The sequence below is a fragment of the Trachurus japonicus genome, chromosome 5, assembly GCF_045865225.1.
Source record: "Trachurus japonicus isolate A0001 chromosome 5, Traja_1.0".
Classification (NCBI taxonomy): domain Eukaryota; kingdom Metazoa; phylum Chordata; class Actinopteri; order Carangiformes; family Carangidae; genus Trachurus; species Trachurus japonicus.
The window spans coordinates 7,521,901-7,544,111 of NC_140911.1; the positions used below are offsets into that span (position 1 = coordinate 7,521,901).

The following is a 22,211-nucleotide window of genomic DNA, read 5'->3' on the forward strand; positions in this document are numbered from 1 at the left end:
ACAAATCAAAATCTGGTAGCGAAGATGAATAATATGACACATAAGAAGAAGAAACACAGCAATAGTGGTGTAAGAGTGTGGTCACACAGCTCAGCAGAAAGGCTGGAAAGGAAACACTGTCTGTGTTTTAATATTTTAATGCAGCGTGTAGATCATGTATGACAATCTGATCCACAGACTGCACGTGCTCCACTTTGACCTCATTAGAATTTCACACGCACAATCAAGAAACCATGAGAGATGTGAGAGCATTGTTATGAAGTCAATGGGAAAAGACGTTCCACATCTAAACCAAGTCTGTGAAATAATAAATCAATTTAATAGATGTGGTTTAAAAAAAAAAAAGCACCGTATTATTCATGTAGCTGTCAAGACACGGCTTTGGCAGGATAATCCTTTGTAATTGTGTTTTCTACTGTTTCTACAACAATGTCTTCACACCACAATGAAACTGGTCGAACATATTGCTGTGACTCAGTTTAGCGCTGCACTCTGATTGTGCAACCAGACAATGGACGGCTTTTTAAAAAAAAAAAAAGGATCAAAACCACTGCAACAGAAGCAAACTATCTGACTTAATGGCACAGATTCAGGAGTGTTATACTGTACTAGCATTGCCTATTGTTGCTCCAACAGAGATTATGTTTGGGTGTCGAACTCTGCAACGCCACTTTTCTTTCATTTTCTAACTTGAAGTCTTCTCAGCCACAGTCGACACAGACTGGAGCGCCTGCTGTGGAGCCACAAAAGGCTTTAAACATCCCTGCAAGACCAGTGCTGTGGGCTGTGGGTTAAGTTAAGTTGGTGTAGGTGTTTTGAGCTCAGATTCAGAGCTGTAAATACATGCATATCATTTCTCTCTATTGAGCAGAGTGTGAATAGCTAAGTGGGCTAGAGCCTCTACTGCATACTAAATTCAAAGTAACCCAAATAGTGCGCTGTACTGTATGTTCTTCTCTCTGCAAGACTGAAGTGAAACCTTCCAAAGCACCTGGCTGCAAATACTTTCACAGAGAAAATATGGTAACGTAAACACAAATCTGTATTTGTTACTTAGATACGTAAATAAAACAAGTGACATAATGCACCATATTTAATCACAGGTTTGTGAAGGTTAGGTTATTCCAATCTGCTGTAGGGACTTGTCCCTACAGCAGATTGGAATAACCTTCCTGCTAATATCAGATCCAGTTCCTCTCTTGGTATCTTCAAGCACGCTCTGTCTTCTCTCATGCACTGAAGATGCATGCTCTTTTTAATTTGTTAAATTGATATTAATCATTATACTGTTATTTCAGTCTCAGTGTTGGCCATTGTGGCCTTCTTACGGTTGTATTGTTCCAATGTAGTTACATTAACTGTGTCCTTTGTTTCTTCTTTATTGCTGAAAACATGTTTGTTTGATGAGTTTATGTTTGTCTATATGTTTGGACCCCCTTGAAAACGAGATGATACATCTCAAGGGGTTTATCCAAATAAAGACATTTCTACAAAAACCCTGAAAGCAGCTGCCACACTGGTTCTGATTTGTCATCTGATACACAGAAGTCAAACAAGATATTCAATGAAATCTGTTTCAGCCACGAGGACAAACAACAACAACAGCACATCTGTGTGTCTGTGCAGTTGATTTGCAGAGACAGGGAGTGAACGGAAACTTGAGTGATGAGCCATAAAATGAGCAGTTCTGAGAAAAGCCCAGTGCCAAGTGTGGAGCCAGCGACCATGATAAGGCAGACTTTGGCTCTTAAGTCATCATTACAGCTGCTGTTAATCCTGCCGCACGGGGCTGCACACACAGTTCTTCTGGGCTTTTCCGTCCCTGTCAGGTAGTTCACTGCAAGTTAATTGCTTTTCACCTGACATCCCACTTGTAAAATAATCCCCCCGATTAGATGAGTCCAAACGAAAGCAGCCGCTGCGCAAAACATCTTTGAACTCACTGACAGAATGAGGGCCAAGTATTTAAATTTAGGATCGCTCCTCTGACTTGTTTTCTTTTTTGCGAGCGAGGAGGCAGAAGACCCCGCAGGCCCGACGGATGGCTGATTAATGGAGATGCAGCTGCTGAAGAAGTGACACTTTTTCTTTTCTTATCTTTTCTTGTCTTTAGTTGTGGTGCAGTTAAGTGCTGTGAGAAAACTGTGGTTCTTGTGTTGCTTCCACAGATCACACTGCACATTAAAGGTGCATTGTGTAGGAATTACTCCCATCTAACCTTGCGGTTGTATATCGCAAGCAAATCAATCGTATTTTTCATGCTGCATTCACGTGAAATTGGGCAGACGGCAGACGGACAACAGCCGCTGCACGTAACGGCATTAACAAGCCTCTATGTAAACAAGTGGTCCGTCAGCACGAGGCAAAACAAAACACGTGACAATATGTTGTCTTGGCGATGTCGTATTGTTTACCTGACCCACGTTTTACCGGTTTTCCCTCAACTTCTGTGACTAAAATGACATCTGGTTTGTTAACGACGGCCGTCTATCCGACTGCAGGTGAATGCAGCATCAGTGTAACGCTCCATTTCTCCTCACTGCGTTACCGCGGTGACTTTTCACAGACGCCACCTCGACCTGAGCCGACAGCTCCGGTGTCTCCGCTGAGTTTCCGTGGTTTCCTACCGTCACGCTGCCACTGAACGTAAAAACATGGCGACACGACATGGCAGCCAGCACCGAGCTTACCCGCTCCATGTAGATATGAATGATATGAACGAAAAACAGACTTTTGAACGAAATAGTCGATTTTCGTGAATAGATAACAGGAGAAGTTACACAATGTCCCTTTAAAACAGAAGATGTGTCGCATCATGGGCTGCTGTGTTAATCTTGGGCTTTCAGAGTTACAATGTGGACACAGTGGGGAGGTAATCACTTTAAGCTGTGGAAAAAGCCATGAGGCAGCAGTATCGGAGCACGGCTCTACCTCTCCACATGTTAAACCCCCCCTCCCTCCCTAAAACCCCCCCACTGTTCAATCTTCAGGGGGGATGCAAATCAAGTCCCACGCACACTGAAACCACAGTAGAAACTCCCTTTGGGATGCTCCAACAAAAGACACACACACATACTGTACAAAGCCATACAAAGCCAGAGAAATCCCCAACTACCACATACAGCAGCTGTAGTGATAATAGACACACACACACATACATACCACAAAGAGACACACACACAGTTCAAAAAACAAACCTACTCCACTATCTTCAGTACACACATGGGTCCTTGCTCGAGCGTGCATTAGGAACCACACCCGCCACAAACACTCACAGTAATCCCTTCACCACACGTTGTTATAGTGCTACAATAACACACACACACACACAGAGAGAGCTGAGGAGAGCATTTTTCCTACACCTTGTTCGGGCATTGAAGGGGTCTTCCAGGAAGTAATTAAACAGCAAACACACACACACACACACCTCATGATGACACAAAAAGCAGCTCTCACACAGATGAGACCCTTTTATCACTGGATGTGACCTTGACTCTGAGGGTAATGTGTCTAAAACCACAGATACCGTACACGTCCTGTTTGAGCCAATTAGAATGAATTGAATGTGGCAGAGGAGGATCGTGTGTCCGTGTGTGTGTGTGTGTGTGTGTGTATGTGTGTGTGTGTGTGTGTGTGTGTGCTGCAGCTAGATTGTGGGAAAGGTTCAGGGTCATTCTTCCGCCCTTTTTACCCTCCGATTGTGATCTTTATAGGTCAGATGTGAAGTGGATTGTCAGGTCTAACACTTGACAGCAGCCAACGATGAGAGAGAGAGAGAAAGAGAGAAAGAAAGAAAGAAAGAAAGAAAGAAAGAAAGAAAGAAAGAAAGAAAGAAAGAAAGAAAGAAAGAAAGAAAGAAAGAAAGAAAGAAAGTGAAGGATGTGGGAATTTATCACACATTCTGTTATTATCCAGCAGCTCTGGCTTTAAGACGCCACTTTTCACAATCAGCAGTCCTTCCTCCATTATGATAATTAACTTTTCATAATCACTTCCATTAAAAAAAAAAGAAAGAAAATCCAGCCAAATACTTAACTGACTATCGACTCGCCCTGTGTCTGCAGAGAGAAGAGTGAGTGCATTTCTGTTCCCACCTCTGTCATCTTCAATAAACCACTGACTGACTGACTGAGGTCTCCGCTGTCCGATCACTGACAGACCACAGACTCTCCAGTCGTTGCCAGAACTTTAAATTCGAAACAGCAGCATCATGGTTTCATGTCTTAATTATTCCACATAGAGACGTGCAGCTTGGATTTAGCCGTTATTTTGGGATTGTTTGGTAGCTGTGGCTCCAGTCCACAGGGATTTAGTGTCGTTCTTTGCTTATCTGTTGTTTTCTTTGCTGTAATTTAGCTCCTATCAACCCATATAAATAAACGTAGGCCGATTAACTCATCAACACCAAATTAATCAGTGTTTGATAACCAATTAATAGTTTGATCTCTTGAGCTCACTGCGCTTTATTCTACATATATTACATTACATACTATTCCCAAATTACTTGATAGATTGAGTGTTATTTAACATACTCGTTGGCTGCAGCTTAAAATATTACATAACCAAACGTTTGTGTTCAGATTTAACGCTCCGCTCTCTTCCTCTTGGTGTCCTGCGTCTTTCCCTTCACTATAAATAAAAAGAAAAAAGAAAAAAAGACCAGGATGAAGTCTGAATTGAGGAGAATCTCGACAAACCTCAGCATCGTGTGAACACGTCTGCCACAAACAAGCAAAGCACACACATATAAAAGAAGAAGCAAGAGCAACAATGACAGGCTCAGTGATCAGTGATCCACAGGGAGAAGAAATGGAACGGCTATAAATAATCGATCCACACACACACACACAAATAATCACACTGCGGCTCAGCTGGATGAACATTTAAGCCAGCTGCGCCAACAAAAGATCAGATCTATAACATTGATCTTGCCACACACACAAACACACAAAGAACAGACGACTCACACACACAGACACACACACACACACTAAAGAACATTAAGCAGCTATAAATAGCCCATAACACCACGATTAAGTGTCTGCATGAGACGGAGGCGTAGAGAGAAACACAAGCAGGTTGTGGATCCCTGATGCGGCAAATTAAGGCGTCTATCTCGTCTCATCTTTGCACACTAATAGGAAAGTCGTTTAAATACCCTGAGGAATAAATAGAGCCCCTCATAGAACCAACACACACACACACACACACACATACACATACATATATACACAAACACATACACACACCTGGACTGACTCAGTTCATGCATAAAAAACAGATGGTACAGTACACGGATGGATATGAGGTGCAAACGTTAAAGCCTTCACTCATTAGCCCGAACCCAGTTCTGTCAGACACATAAACAAACAAACAAACAACATGCACAAAGTCAAAAAACTCATTATCCACGACGAGCTCTGAGGGGGATTCACTTCTTACAATGATTATCAAACCCAATCGTGCTAATTAGCAGCAGCCTCAGAAACAAACAGCCAGCATATCAAACGCAGATAACAACAGAAAGTCAGTGATGTGTGACCCGAGAGTGGAGTTATCTGGAGGTGGAGGAGGACGGGTCAGATACTGAACACACTCCTCCTCCTCCTCTTCCTGCCTAAAAACAACAGGTGAGCAGATCAGGAACCTCAGGCCCTTGAAATGAACTTTATTTCGAATCTTCTTCTTATTTCTTCTGTTCTTTTCAGCTGTTCCCTTCAGGGGTCACCACCACAGCAAATCATCTGACTCCACCTCACCCCATCCTCGGCTTCCTCTGTCTCTTGTGACTCACATCTTCAATTTGACATCAGATGCCCTTCCCGCCACAACCCTCTGGCATCGGCATAAGGAGGACACTGGCTCGTACCCCTCTTGAGGCTGCATTATATTTAATTATTAGATATTATGATCCAATACATCTTGTATTCAATTAATCTAACTCAGATCAGGAAACACTGCCAAGTTCTTGTTAGTGTGTCTTAAAAGTACATTCACTGGAGAGCTTGGCAATATGCTAAACGTAAAGATAATTCTGTAGATTGTTGGGGAGAAAAGAATGAAGAAATCATAAAGTTTTGTCATTAAAGGGATAGTTCAACATTTTGGCAAATTGGAAGTAGGTCCGTTACCTTTAATTGTCGGTGCAAGCTATTTTTAGAACGGCGGAGCAGAGCCGCGAGCTGCTCAGAGCTACGCTACGGAGGCTCATGGGATTTCTTGGTTTCCCTCATCAAACTCATCAAATACACAATCCAACAACTCCAAAACGCTGTGGTGGACAAGTTGTGACCTGCACATTCACCACGCTATGAGATAATAACAGGGGAAATGGAGAGTCTGCTTGCTGAAAAACTGCCCCCGACGGGAACGCATCAGCGGTTTTGCATGAATTTACCTCGAAAACAACTCTGTCAAGTAATGTTCCGTTATTATCTCATAGCGTGGTGAATGTGCAGGTCACAACTTATTTGATGAGTTTCTAAAAACAGCTTGCACTGACAATCAAAGGTAACGAACCTACTCCTAAAACTATAGGGATTATGGGCCAATTTGCCAAAATGTTGAACTATCCCTTTAAGGTAATCGTAAGTTTAAGGTAAAACAGATAAAAGCTGAAATCTAGTAAAAGTTGGTGTTATTTTATTCAAAGTTATTATTCCAAAAATATGTATTTCTACTGTTTTTTTTTTATATTTCAGGAAGAAGTCATAAAATACTACAGGAGGTAAATCTAAACAGAGCAGTGTAGCAGCTTTGTTGTGGTATTTCTCTTGTTGTTACAGTGTGAAAAAGGTCTTGGGCCATTATATTTTCACAGTGCACTCTCTCTCCCTCTCAAACACACACACAAACACACCAGAGCGCTCACAGAAATAGAGGTCTTAGTCCAGATCCCAGTTTCCCCCCTCAGCTGGCAGCACTTTAACAGAGTCCAGTTTCCTTGGGCACAGCACAAACTGCCCTGAAAATCCCAGCATGCACTGGCTGCATGTGTGTGTGTCTGTGTCTGTGTGTGTGTGTGTGTGTGTGTGTGTGTGTGTGTGTGTGTGTGTGTGTGTGTGTGTGTGTGTGTGTGTGAGCGAGCATATGTTTGTATTTACAACAACAGTGCGATGGTATTCTTCTCCCAGGTGTATACAGTATGAATGGCAAATTACAATGCTAAATGCCCAATCACTATACATGTAATCTGCACCTGAAACTATAAAGCATTGACCTGCTATCCAATCACAGGCCCAGGAAATAGCCTGGACCGAACGCCAAATCTGTTCCCAACGAGCCCGGAGCAGCAATAAAACCAGGCCGCTGCGATCGCTGCCAGTGACAGACAGCAAGTGCCAGTAATGCCTCTGTGTGTGTGTGTGTGTGAGCATTATTGTGTTCCGTGTGTGTGTGTGTGTAAGTGTGTTCATGCTCAGTCAACCTTCAAAGACAAGGCCGGTGATAGCCAAAGAGCTCATTTCCCTAATGTAAACACTTGAGTAAAGACGCGGCCCACACACACACACACACACACACACACACACACAGACACACATAAAGGGACAGAGTTAATCGTATTCTCTGGAGCTGTGAGTGTTTCTGAGCTCCGTTGTCTCTGCTCTGGCTCCGAGCCAGCGGAGGAAGCCAGACGCTGCCTCCATGTTTCCTTTAACTCTGTCCATTCATCAGCAGGACAACATCCACTCTCATTGGATTTCTCAATCGTGGACAATTTGAACAAGACCTTCTCTCCATCATGACTCCCCCTCCTCTTTCTCTCACTGTTAGTTATCCTTTTAGCTTCATCATCACCACTGTAAAACAGGAAAACAGCACCGGGCTCATCTTTTGTTTCTGTGCTCTCCTCCTCCTCCTCCTCCTCCTCCTCACACCTCGGCCTCTCTCTCTCTCTCTCTCTCTCAGTTTGCTGCCAGTGAAAACACAGCATCAGGACAAAAAGCTTGAATGACAGAGGTGGCTGAGGGAGCCTGTTCCATTTCCTTTTTCCCCCCTGATAAGAGTCAAGACTAATCGCTGGTGTGGACTTTTCCCCTCCGCTGCCGCACTTCCCCTCCCTCTGGCTCTCTATCGTTCTTCCTTTCTTTCTTTCCTTTCATCGATCAAATATCGCTTTAATAATGGAAACAAACACATATCCATCATTTGGTGTAGGACGGCAACGCATTGTGTCTGTTCTTTAACAGCTGTTTTAAATGCAAACACACCATCACCCCTCCTCCTCTTCCTCCTCCTCCTCCCTCTCCTCCTCCCATCACACAGCAGCTCAAATAACAAATAAGTGTTGACGAACGACACAATAGTCAGTCTGCACTTGTTGCACTGACAGGTAGAAAATAAAGGCTCTACAGGTGAGTAACATTGGAGGGGAGGATACTAAGTAAATAAAAAGCCCATTCATGGAGGCAGATGATTGATTTTGTGTTTATAGAAACAGGTTTTACAAAACAGAGAGAGAGAGAGAGCTGATCTCAGATCGGTGTCTTCACATTGATATGGACACTGAGGGCCAAAGTGACGGACTCATCCTTTAGCCTGTCACTCATCTGAACTCTCAGCTCCAAGACTGACACACACTGAGGTTCACACACACACACACACACACACACACACACACACACACTAACATGCTTTGTCCCCAAGGTCACATACATATGGATGTGTGAAGCAGATGAAAGCAATCGAGCAGCGATCTGCATTGACGTAAGTGTGTCTGCATACAAAGGAGTGATTAATGAAAATCAAATAACAGCATCAAGGCGTTTTTTTTGTTGTCGTCGTTTTTTAAGCGTTAAAGATGCGCTTGTTATTTTTAAACCAAACTGATCAAAGCAGCTAAACAAAGAGTGTAATCATCATCAGCCACCTCTGCAGGTTTCCTTCAGGCTATGAAATGATTTAGCATCTTTCAGCTCATTGTTTTGGTTCAGTCTTTCTGCTTTGATCGGCTTTGATTCCACATGTTGTGGCGAGGAGCTGTTCTGCAGACAAGCATATAGATATATATAGATTGTCCACTTCCTGCCCGGCAGCAGACAGAAAAAGTTTGCTTTTTGTTTACATAGTGGAGCATTTAGCAGCCAGAAGGTCAAGTGTTTCCCTCAGGAGTCAGCAAAGAGCAGAAATAAGCTAATATGATAGCTATACTAACATTTGTAGGCAAAAATAAGTCAGTGTATCTGTATATTGCACTGGAGCTAAGTCAGTGAATGCAACATTGTGCATATTCTTCTTCTTGAAAAATGGCCGCCTGCACACAAATATATCTCTGTGCTGCTGCTTCCAGAAATAACACAGTTCTGGTACAAATCTGTGTGGATGAAAAACCAACTTTTATTTTTTTTTTTTTACAGTGTATCTGTAACCTGTAAATCCACACCCCATGCTGGTGTCCTGCTGTCCGCTCCACTCTGCACATGGTCTGTGACTGTGAACCAAACAGGAGGTGGTGAGACTCTAATATGCCCCTGTTGTCATCCAACTCATTAATAAGCACTCAACAGAGGGACGGATGTTAAACCTGTCATCGCACCCTCTGTCGCTCTCACACACCTCATTTCCTTTGTTCAATGATGGTGTAGACAACGCGCTCACACAGTGGCCACCGACACATTAGCTCTGGACCTGGAGGGTTTTCTTCTAACACAATGTTGTCGAACATCTCATCAACAGGCAGGCTTTGTATTCCTATCATTAACTTAACGGTCGTCAGTTTCATGCATTAATATTATTCAGCGCCAATGATCGAGAGGGAAAATGATCCTATATCCCCTCAAACTGTTGACTAAACATGTTGTGCGAGTTTAAAATAAAGATGGATAATTATACTTTTTGGGAGGCATGTCAGCGCACGTCAGATGTGTCAGGTCCATGTGGCTTCTACAAAGAAAATAATCAGGTTATAGACCGATGTAGAGCCACCAGCTGCAACACGTCCGAGGTGAAACCACTAACAACCAAACATAATAACAAACAACACAGAACTAAATCGTCAGTTCCTCCTATTTCACTTCTGTTTTACCAAACACACACAGAGAGTATCGTGTTTTACAGTCTGATAAAGAACCAAACAGAAGCTACACCAACACATAAGATTTCATATGCACAATCTGTCTTTTCATGGACAGCGATCATGAAACCCAGAAAAGCGGAACAAACTTTTAAAATTTCTCTTATAATTTATTTAAAACAATGGCTACTGGATAACCAAAGTTGCCAGCACGCTTAAAAGCAGGGCACTCAGTTAGTCTCTTAAAAATGTATTTAGTACCTCTTAACACATTCAATCTATGGAATTATCTTAAAATCTTGTGAAATAGGAATTTGGGAATTTTAAAATGTTTTATCGTATTTTGTATCATGTATGACTTAGCTTTTCTTTCCATTGACCATATAGGAGGGTACACCTTTCTCAAATGTATTACACTTGACCTGGTCTTTTTAGATGTGGAAACTATGTTTCTGTATTGTCTATGTGTTGTCTATTGTCTTGTGTCATTCTATGTATTGTAGTTTGTGGTCTGTGTTTTCTGTGTATTTTTGTTATATGTTGGGACTGCAGATGGAAATTAGCTGTGAGTTAAATCTGGTGCAACCATCTCTTCATTTTCTGCAAATGATTAATGTAATTGCACACTGTCCCTTAATAAACCAAACTACAGTCTCAGTCTTGTTGCGTGATTTACAGAGCAGAGCAGCCTTTCCCTTTCTGAAGGAGATTAACTTCATGCAATCGGCCCCGGCAGCGATTACATAAACAGGAGCACAGCACAGTGTATCCATCTGGTTCTGTTCTGTTCACTTGTGCCATACCTCCGATTAGTGCTTTGTCATTGTCTGAATTCAGATTAGGATTAACCCAACTGACACAGCTGTGTGTGTGCGTGCAGATCAGACATGCATGTCCAGGTACAAGAATGTTTTCTTCTTTATTTATCACACTGCAAAGGTCACGTCTGAAAAGCATTCATGGAGAGAAGATGGGAAGCTGCAATGTTGAAAAAATAAATCACAAACGATCAGTGTCATTTCTGCGATTACATGTCAAATGTTTGTGTGTGTTTTGTGTTGTTTTTCTTTAGTGAGATAACACACATACACACACAGACAGACTCTCTCTGCAGTGACCAACTCAGCTGCACTCTTATCACTGTCAGTACTGTCAGCACATCCAGGTCACGTTCCCATAGCAACCAGGATGAGATAACTCCGAGCAGCTATTCACAAAGAAGTTTACAGCCATATGGGAAAATAACGCCTTAAAAAAAAAAAAAGAATAAGTCTTGGTCGTTTCCTCTGTCTCTTCTGAGTGGAAAGCTACAGGAACATTTCAGTGGTCACCACCATGAACCACACAACTTTCAATGTGAAACAAGAAAGTAACTTAAAGGTAATTTTGCTCTCAGGTTTCCTCCTTGTTTTATTATACTCATTCAATCCTTCCTCCTCGTACCTTTGGGGAAAGTGTGAGTGTTTCAGAGTCTGTGGAAACGTCCTGGAGACACGTGATCGCTGACTTTTGTCACACCGAACACCCGATACACAAAAACTTCTGAAAAGCTGTCAAGGTGGAGCTGATTAACGGCTCTTTGAAACCGTTTATCTCTCAGTCTGCTTTTGTCTTCTTCAAATCTCAAACAAACAGAACAGAGGAGAGGCCGAGGGAAACGAGGAGGGAGGAGGGAGGAGGGAGGAGGGAGGAGGAGGGCGAGAGAAAATGAGAATGAGAACAAAAGGGTCTGGATTAAATGGCAATTCGCGAAGATTGCCGCATGTTTGACATGAAAAAAGCCCAGAGAAGTCAGGAAATTGGCTTGGCCTATTTCAGGGTTAGGAGCTCTCGGGGCCGTATCAGTGACTGTGGGATGAAACGAGAGAGGCCCCCGAGGTGTATCGGCGTGGGTGGAGGGGTGGCAAACCACTGGCTGCTGGAGTCAAAACTGAACCAAAACCCCCATTTAACCAAGTGACTAACAAAACTGAGCAGCAGAAGGATGGAAGATGTTTGTTTAAAGGGATAGTTCAACATTTTGGCAAGTTGGCCCATTGCCATAATCCCTATAGTTTTAGCAGTAGATTCATTGTCTTTAATTGTCGGTGCAAGCTATTTTTAGAACGGCGGAGCAGAGCCGCGAGCTGCTCAGAGCTACGCTACAGTGGCTCATGGGATTTCTTGGTTTTCCTCATTAAACTCATCAAATACACAATCCAACAACTCCAAAACGCTCTGGTGGACAAGTTGTGACCTGCACATTCACCACGCTGTGAGATAATAACAGAACGTTACCAGACAGAGTTAAGGTAAATTCATGCAAAACCGCTGATGCGCGTTGCTTTCAGGGAAAGTTTTCAGCAAGCAATCTCTGCATTTACCTCTAAAATGACTCTCACATGGGCTGTGAATTTTTGTGCAAAATTTAATAGGAATCCATCAAATGATTATTGAGATATTGAAAATTTTTACATTTTATTCATGGGGTATATTTTAGAATATAGTAAAATATGATCATACACATCCTGAATAACTGTAGTAAGTCATGTTTTTATGTCCTCCGTCTTCATCGTCGGAGAGTTACTGTAACATCATCCTCACCGGCTCAGTTCAGTTTTTTGATTATCGAGCTACAGTCGGCATTTCTGTCCTGCTGCCCATTTAATCAGTGCTCCCATTGATTTCCTGGATCAGCTGTCTGCACCGATTCCGCACATAAAACCGTCAACTGTCCCTCTTCCTCCCATCGATCTTACTCGTCCCTCCGTCTCTCCATCCATCCGTCTGCCGCTGCTGCTGCCCACATCCATCGCGATCCATCACAGTCGTCCATCTCCGTTATGTCTGCGCTCTTATAGCGATCAGTTAAGTGTCTGTGCACGAGTGTTACAGCAACACACTCTCTCATAATGGGTTATGGAAGCCGGCCATTCCTTACAAAATCTGTCTCTCGCTTCAGCCTCCAATCCTCCACATGGGCCCGACATCACAGCAGGCTAACCGGCCGGCAGCCAGACACACACACACACAGACACACACACACACACACACTCAGAAGGTCGTAGGCCGGTCCAACAGTCTCGAAGGGGATGGCAGAGGATTAACTACAGGCACCTGGCTGTGCCTTGTCCCTGGCAAGGTGGAGTCATGTTAGTTATGAATGAAATAATCTGGCATCACATAAAAGTGAATGAGAGGAGGAGGAGTGGCGATTAGCTCGTCTTGACCTTTGGCCTCCGATTTAGTGGAGACAGAGGGTTATGAAGGGAGGAAGGTAAGTTAGGGAGAAAGCTCGCACATGGACGACTTGGAGAAGCTGGAGCAAGCGATGCACGAGGTAAAAGGAGGCGGGTGGGTCGGACTAAGTGTGGAATTATGGGGGAAACATTCATAAGCATGCGAGGCGGAAGTGGGGCAGTGGTCAGAGGAGACTGGCGCTGGGCGTGGACAGCTGGCTCACCCAGGTGGCGACAGGCAGACTCTCCGTACAAACCTTCTGCCGCTCCCATTTACCGTCTGCTTTGTCACACACACACACACACACACACACACACACATCAGTTCTCCCAGAGTATCACGCCTGGTGAAAGACAAAGCCCCCACAAGCCCGCTGTGATGACCACATCTACCTACATACACAGGATTTAACACCATATATGCTTACCGGTATTTAGTATTATGAATCAATTAGTCGTTTAACGAATCAGTTAATAGGAAAATAATTGCAAACATTCACCAATCTGTTCTGCTGATTTATGAGAATTAACCGCTGAGAATTTCACCTCCATTCAGTCACTTTTGATCAAATCAAATGTTCTTCATCAGGAGAAAATATTTTTAAATGTACAGACAAAAACGAGCAATTAAATTTGGGTCTGTGCTTAAGGAGATCATCGTGTGCACATTTCAATTTCAATAGTGCAAATAACAGCTAAAAACACCCCCAGTATAAACTGCATACAACAAGTATTATCATTTTCTGCTGTCTCATGTCACAGTGTTTCTTATTTAATGAGCAAAAATGCCAAATATTCATTGTTTTCATGTTTTCCAATGAGAGGATTTATTATCATGAAAACAAAAGATACACTCTACGCTTTCATGTGACCACAGGCTCAGAAGAAAATGATTAAAGTTGATTTTCAGTGTCAACAACAAAGAGAGACTAGAGATTAACTGTTAATGCAAGTAGATGCAACCCTACATCACATGTCATAAATACATTAATGTCAATTTCCTGGGCCTGTAAACTGGTGCTGAACCACAATAAAAACATTTTAGAATATATAGGTGATCTGATTTATAGAATAAATTGATGGCTTCTTCTTATCGACCTTACTACTGTTGTTTAATCAGCACCACGCCCAGACACACAGCTCATGCGAGCCGTTGCTCGGAGCCTTCGTATTAACCATGAACTGCCCTCACAGAGCATCGACCCCGTAGCCTGAGGCGCTGCTGCCAATTGGTAACGGGCGATAAGGGAGAGCAGGGCTCACATCCTCCGTGCTCATTGGTTTGACTGGTTGTGTTAGCATGTAGCGTCGCACCCCGGAGCAGGATTTGGAGCGAACTGGTTCATCGATGTTATACATGAGCGTTTTCTTAACCGAGCCAGACTTCAAGGACGGGGTTGTCCTACATTGTCTGGAAAGAGCCTGGTCGAACGAGCGTTCGAGAGAATAGGAAAAAAAAAAAATCAACTGAGTGAGCTGTAATCTCTCACCTTGTCCATGAGGAGTTTATTTTCTGAAGAAACACAAAGTCATCCTGAGTTTGAGGCCTGAGTAAACACACCGCTGTGGCCTCATGGCTCTCTGTTTGTCTATTGTCCTTCGGTTTGGAGGAATGAATCAACCCCCACGTCCCACGACAACAAGCCAGCACTTCAAAGACAAGATGAGGCGTGAGGCCAAGAGTTTGGAACGAGATCTTTGCGAAACAAATACCTCATTTTTATACTGAACAGGAGGTAAGAAGAGACTTTGGAGCGAGGAGAGCTGAGCAGGTCACACATGAAGAACCAGACGGTGGTTGTTTACCCCGACCTCAGGCTGAAGGCTCTTTGATGCACAAGGTCATGAATATGTAAATTATTATTATTATTATTATGACTCATATTGATGGTAGTAATAACACTGAATTGTATGACTAATGTAAATGAATGTGTTGTTCCTTTAGCAATCACAAAGTTAAGAAAACTTCTCGCCACCGTCAAAGAAAACAAACCATTGTTCAGTTTCAGATCAGAGCTCAGTCTCTCATTGTTACCGGGGCACATCAGTCCGCATCATCGGAGCTGATTCTGGGTCAATCTCCACCCCACTTCCTCACCGTCCTCCCCCTCCTCCTCTTACCACCCACACCCCCACACAGCCCCCACTCGTCTGCTGTGTCTGCTGCCGCTCCACGGGGGGAGGTGGAGGCTCCACAAAGAATCAAATTAGCCTCCCTTTCCGACATTTTCGTGACAGACGGCCTCGTCAAGGTCACGGAGGTGTTCGCTGGATTCCAATTAAGTTCAGCGGTCTGAGAGAGGAAGCACTGCCCATTAAGATAACATTTGTTTTTTTGATAGACTGGAAGCTTTTAGCCAAAGTGCTTCTTGGCACAGTGTTTAATTTTTGCATGTGAGCACCTATAATCTGGATAGTGTCAGGCTCACACTCTCAACTGCCTGCCCACAAACTATGCCACAAATTGATTTGATGTGTCACTTAATTACACTGGGAGACCCAGGAGGGAGTTCATAAAAGGACCAAGGTCAAAGAAGCATGGCGAGCCAAAAAAAAAAAAGAAAGAAAAAAAGATCCGGTTGTGTTCATGTTTTGCTTTTAATTATCCAGGGTTCAGGACCCTTACAGAATAAATCACATGTGTCTGTAATGAGTTTTGTTGACACATGTGAAACCGATGTTTTCACATCTTTGTTGTCACTGATGGTTTGGATCAAGAGGCTTTGAAAACTCACAAAGGACCCTAAACGCAGCACGCACACAAGAAATACTAGGAATCATGCTCTATTTGTATCCGAGGTGATATAATTTTAAGAATATTAAGGCCACAAGTCAAAACACATACACGTAGCTGTCACAGTAAATGGCTGGATTCACCTTTTACTTTCACATACAATGTAGAGTAAACGGCGCTGAGCTGCAGACGGCTGCCATGACTCTGCTTGTCTGTCTGCCTCCCTGGAGGGCGGGTTAGCATTACCACCAACCCACAGCCCCCCAGTCTGTCAGACAGCATCTTAGCATGAGTGCTAATAGTAGCCTGCCTCCATGTGTGAGTGTGTACGTGTGTGTGTGTGTGTGTGTGTGTGTGTGTGTGTGTGTGTGTTGCTTCGTGAACTCAGCCAGGGGCTGCAGACCAATCCTTTCTGCCAGGTGCATGCACAAACATGTATTCTCCATAGATGAACATGCAGAGGTGTCTGCCATCAGAAATGGGGCCATAACCTTGGAGTGTGATGGCTGGTAGGCTATGTGATAAAGCAAACAGTGATAAAAAAAACAAGACAATGATGCTTGTGCACTCACTGTATAGGCCAGCTTATCCTGCTGCAATGAGTTTAGACAGACATTCCCTGTGTCTCAATTCAGATACCTCCATACACTTCCATGTAGTGTGTCCTACACTACTTCCATAGTGCGCAAATTTGGGCAGGGAAGTGTTGTCTCAAACCGAATATGGACGTCGTGCACTTACCAGAAATGACAGTTTAACATTTGCCCATTGAATTGAGTTGCTGCCAAATCACCATCTGATGAACTGTAGCAGCCACATGGCGTATGTTTGTTGTTTATGCGTGTTAAATTGTCTACACTGTAGAAGACTTAAAGGGATAGTTCACCCTAGAATGATATTTCGCTCATTATCTACTCACCCTCATGTTGACTAAGGGCTGGAAGAGTTCTCAGAGTCCACCGTCCCTTCTCTGAGTTACAGGGGGTCTTGGCGTAGCAGTGCATGTCCATATAACGGTTGCAAAGGGACACCAGAGCTCTTCGTAAAAAAACACACACAAAAAAACATCCAAATACCTCCATGATGCTCGTATGTAATGTCCCTCTTGTGCTGAAGCCCCAAATTGCGTAATTGTCCCGAAAAAAATTTAATAAGTCCACATTCCAAGCATGTTTGTAGCGGAAGCTTCTCGAAGCTCCCCTTCCTGGTCCGTCCAAATCTCGCGTGATTTGCGCCGGCGTCAGTGCGGTTACTGCGAATCACGCGAGATTTGGACGGACCAGGAAGAGGAGCTTCGAGAAGCTTCCGCTACAAACATGCTTGGAATGTGGACTTATTTAATTTTTTTCGGGACAATTACGCAATTTGGGGCTTCAGCACAAGAGGGACATTACATACGAGCATCATGGAGGTATTTGGATGTTTTTTTGTGTGTGTTTTTTTACGAAGAGCTCTGGTGTCCCTTTGCAACCGTTATATGGACATGCACTGCTACGCCAAGACCCCCTGTAACTCAGAGAAGGGACGGTGGACTCTGAGAATTCTTCCAGCCCTTAGTCAACATGAGGGTGAGTAGATAATGAGCGAAATATCATTCTAGGGTGAACTATCCCTTTAAGCAACAAGTCGTAAATATTTGCAAAATGAATAAGCTAGTTTTAGCTTGGTGGGTAACGTTAACATGGTGATAGTCAGCCACGGACACAAACTGTGTCGGCATTCAGTTCAGAGGGTTAAATTAACCCAATGGCTTCTATCTGACCCATTTGTACAGTATGGCGTAGTCCGTAACCATGGCTATGGACCGTGTAGCCAAAATGGCGATCATTAAGTGCCGTGTTAGCCTACGTGACTCAAGCTCAAACTAACCAACTCACTCAGGTTAGTTCCAGATAAACGGGAGCTTAGGGGTATGGTATAGCTAATTCCCTTAAGTCAACACTGCTAGCTACTAATTTATAATAATAATAATAATAATAAGACTTTATTAAGGACACAATCAGAGGTCCATAGGGACTAGAAATACATAAAAGACAGACAATAAAAACATGGCAACAGTTCAATGTAAAACAAACATCGATCACAAACATAGCCATCATTATCAACCAGATACAGTCCCAGAGGGACAGACATCAGCCCTCACATACAGACTGGAGCGCCACTGGCTCCACAGTCTTGAGGAGAACCTTAATGAGCTCTTCTCACCATCACACAGAAACAAAATCATTTCTAGAGGCTGATAGCCTGCACATACATAAGATTGCGTAGCAGAGCAGTTTGGCACCCCAACATTAACAAACCTATATATATATATTTATCACCAGATAAAAATCACAAAGTGCTTCACAATATATAAAAAAGACAAGAAACACATAGCCTACTTACTTCTTTCTGTTTGAAATATCAATACAAGCCCAGGTATCAACAAGACCAAGAGGCTGTAGCCATGCTAGCAGCTTTCTGTACTAGCTGAATGCTAATGTTAGCATGCTAACATACTCACAATCAAAATGCTAACATGCTGATATTTCTATTGACCACAGGTGATCGGCTTTAAAGCTGTAGGGTGACTAGAGGCATCAATGCTGATCTACAGGTCGTGTAGCTTTATTGATAATCAGTCAATCATGATCACTGTCCAATCAGGGAATCTCTGGTTTTGTTGTCTAACATACAGTTAAGCTACCACTTCACCCTGGTGACAGAACGGCTGGTTAATTATTGAATGTTTTAAACTAAAATGCTTTGTCTGTTTGCTTACGCCGACATTTTATTAAAATCAAACTAATCCCAAGTGAATTAATTACACAGTTGATAAATTTCAGTTCATCGTTTAGTTTTTTGTGCTGAAGTCAGCAGCTTTAAAGCTTCTCCTCTCTCTCCATTGACACAACAACACAAAACAAACTCAGAGACACAACTCCAGCAGTAATTAAGCTACTTAACTCTGAAGGTGATTATGAGCCAGCTGGTCTCTGTCGCTCGCACACACAGACACACACACACACACTCCATCCCTTCAGACACTGACTGACTGCAGACATGGAAGCAAACACGCAGGACATAACGTGTGTGTGTGTGTGTGTGTGGCACAAATTCATTACAACCACACATCTTTTGTTAAGTCTACACACTGTTCATATTTCCACAACAAGCCAAATCCAATTCTGCTGCTCGTGCACAGGACACGAGGCGAAAATAAAAATTCACTGAAACGAACTCAGAAGGAAAAAAAACACCGTGAATCTGAATAAATCCATTTCAGATGGACATAGCACGGGAAAATGTGCAGTAAAGCTCCTCCACAGAAATCACACACACGTCACACACACACACTCAAATCTTTCTGCAGGCTCTGAAATGCAGGAAACATTTCAGAGGCTGAGGAAAGATGTGTGTGTGTGTGTTTATAACTAAATGTGATCTGATTAATTAGAGAGGAAGCACTGTTCTTGAACTTCACTTTACTCTAGGTTGTATATTTCTAGTTTCCTGATTAAAAAGCAGAAGAAAATCTAATGTTCGTAGAGATTTAAAACAACATTTAACATTAAAACAGAGAAGTGATAAAACTCTTTACAGTCTAGACACAACACCTGAGGCTCTGCAGCTCTCTGCCTCTTCATCCCCTCGGCGGGAGAATGACGAGCACGTGCAGCTGTGCCCAAATTATTCATTCACACACACACACACACACACACACACATGGATGCAGCCATGCAGACGCGCGCGCACACACATACACAGTGATTGCATGTTTGGCTAAAAGCTCATATTTGATTTGCACGCTACAGTAGCCCTTTTGACAACAGACGAGACACTTGCTCCTTTTTCCAAACCTACCCCCCCTCCTCCTCCGCCTCCTCCTCCCATTTCCACTGTCCTTTACCCGCGACCATCCTGCCTCCTTCATTATTTGATTTCCCTTTGTATTTGTTATGTTGAATCGCAGGAAGCATCGGCCCCTTTCAAGAGAGGGAGTTTGTAAAACAAAGAAAAAAACAGCATCTGACTCTGACAAACCGAACTCTCTAACTGTAAAGTCTAGACTTGACTTCATCCCCATTTACCCTCCAATTCTTTGCTCTTGCCATGTGTGTGTGTGTGTGTGTGTGTGTGTGTGTGTGTGTGTGCAAGCTCAGCACAGAGCACAAAGACCTGCAGTGACATCAGACTCATTCACACTGTGTGCTCTGTCTACGCTCACCCAAGAGGTGCTCTGTTTAAAGGGCCTCTGCTCTGCCTCATCCCCCTTCATGCACTCTCACACACAGACATACACACATACACAGAGGTCCCTTGTGATCTCTAAGTGACCACAACAGTGTCAACACACACAATATGGATTATCAAAGCATGCAGACCCCGAGGGGGTTTGATGCTTAAGAATGAGGAAATTAATTATTTTCCCTGCAGCTCATTCAGTTTGTAACAAAGGTTTTCTTGTGTCTACGCAGCATAAATGATAACAGTAACATAGGACTGTTTCGAAGGCCCGATCCAGCTGACATATGATGAGACAGTGATAACAGGAAAATGCAAATGTTTAGACTGAAGCGCCTTTCATTCCTTTCTGAATTCAAATGGATGAATTCAAATAAATACAGATCTGTGTGTGTGTCTGTGCATGGAAAATTGGGTGAATAGGAGGTGGAAGTACATAGCTAGAGGGGGGAGCAGTGTTTTGGTCACAGTTCCACGCTTTATGTTGCATAAAAGGGCACAGCAAACAGTTAGAGGGAAGTTTGAGATGACGTGTTGTGATCAGAATATACAGTTATCACTTCCTGTGTGGGGCAACAGGCTGAAGAAGAGCAGAAATACAGTATATCTTCTTAATACAACAGGACTCGACTTGATGCCGTCACTCAGGCTCCAGATCAGTGGAGGAGGTGGATCGATAAAGACCCAACGGTTTGACTCTAAGTGCGTTTTCCTCTCAGTTTCTCGCCCGTGCCAAGTGTTCAGTCTTCAACGGATCATGTCAACGGGCTCATCAGCAGCTCACGAAGCAGGAAGTGAACAGGAAGTGTGGATAGTCCAGCGGCAGCCTCACAGGAAGTCATTCTGCAACGGCAGCACACCATTTGGGAGTGCTGATGCACTCAGCAGGGAGAAGTTCATCAACATCAACAGACCGTTACACCAGTGTCCGTGTCCTGCCCCAGATATTTATTGATTTATTCGTTCTAGTACAAAAAATAAAACTCCTCCCTGTCAGCGTCTAAACAATCAGCCGTCTCAGGAATGCAATGAAACAGCTCCACTGTTACTCAGCTGTCCTATGTGTCATTAAGAAGAGTTGTATTATTGTTTGGAAACCAGGATTAAGAAGTGCAGCTTGGCAACACAACCAGATCTTTTTTTCACCTCCTCAGGCAGCAACAATCTGCTGCTAAGTCTCATGAGCCTGCCGAGCTCGGTTATGCAACAGGTCTGGCTGTTGGAAAACAAGTGATGAACAAAAAAATAACTCTTTAAAGCCTCTTGCAAACACAAAATGTTCTGATTCTTGCTCGGTTTCTGTGGATCATTATGTCATCCTGTTTAATCATTCATCCACACACAGTGTCTCCGATCACTTTCAGGTGTCGGGCCTCCGGCATGTACTCAGGGTTGGCACCGCTGCCACAAAAGACATTCATTCGCACAGAGCCGTGAGGTCGCGTAGGTTCGAAGGGCAACAACAACCAACAACACAAAAAAAGCATGTGACCAGCAGAGCAGCACGAGGAGGAAGCGATGCACAGATGTGGACGGCCGACTCTGGGTGTGTGCTCTGTCATGTTTCCTGCTCCTCTTCCCTCGGCTATAGAGGCAAATCAGTGATTAGAAAGAGCTGCAGAAACAACTCCCATCAACAAAGCTGAAGAGCTCTCACTTTTCCTGTAAACTGGGTGAAGGGGGATGAATGTTGAGACCTCACCCATGAGAAGATTAAAACACCACCCTGTGACCGGCACATACAGCAGCACTGAGGGCTAATAACCCGCTATATAGTCGGCCACACATACACACACAAAACAGACTTTCCCACCGACGTCCAGCCATTTTAAAGGGCGACCCCCCCTGGGGAGGTGTGTGTAGCCCAGACAGAGCCAGTGTGGCAAACTATTAACACACACAGGAAGCAGGCGAGACTGGTAGCCGACACAGGACACACACACATACGTCCAACAACAAAACACAACTCCCATTTAAAACCTTTGTGTATCAGCTGTGAGGCCACTTCCACTATTGTACTCCA

The 22,211-nt window shown here is 43.5% G+C and overlaps 1 protein-coding gene across 10 annotated transcripts in view; it reads right to left on the reverse strand.

The window, feature by feature from the left end:
• Window positions 1-22,211, reverse strand: part of kif21b (kinesin family member 21B) — a 70,878-nt gene that overhangs the window by 44,098 nt on the left and 4,569 nt on the right. The gene's annotated exons all lie outside the window — the stretch shown is intronic.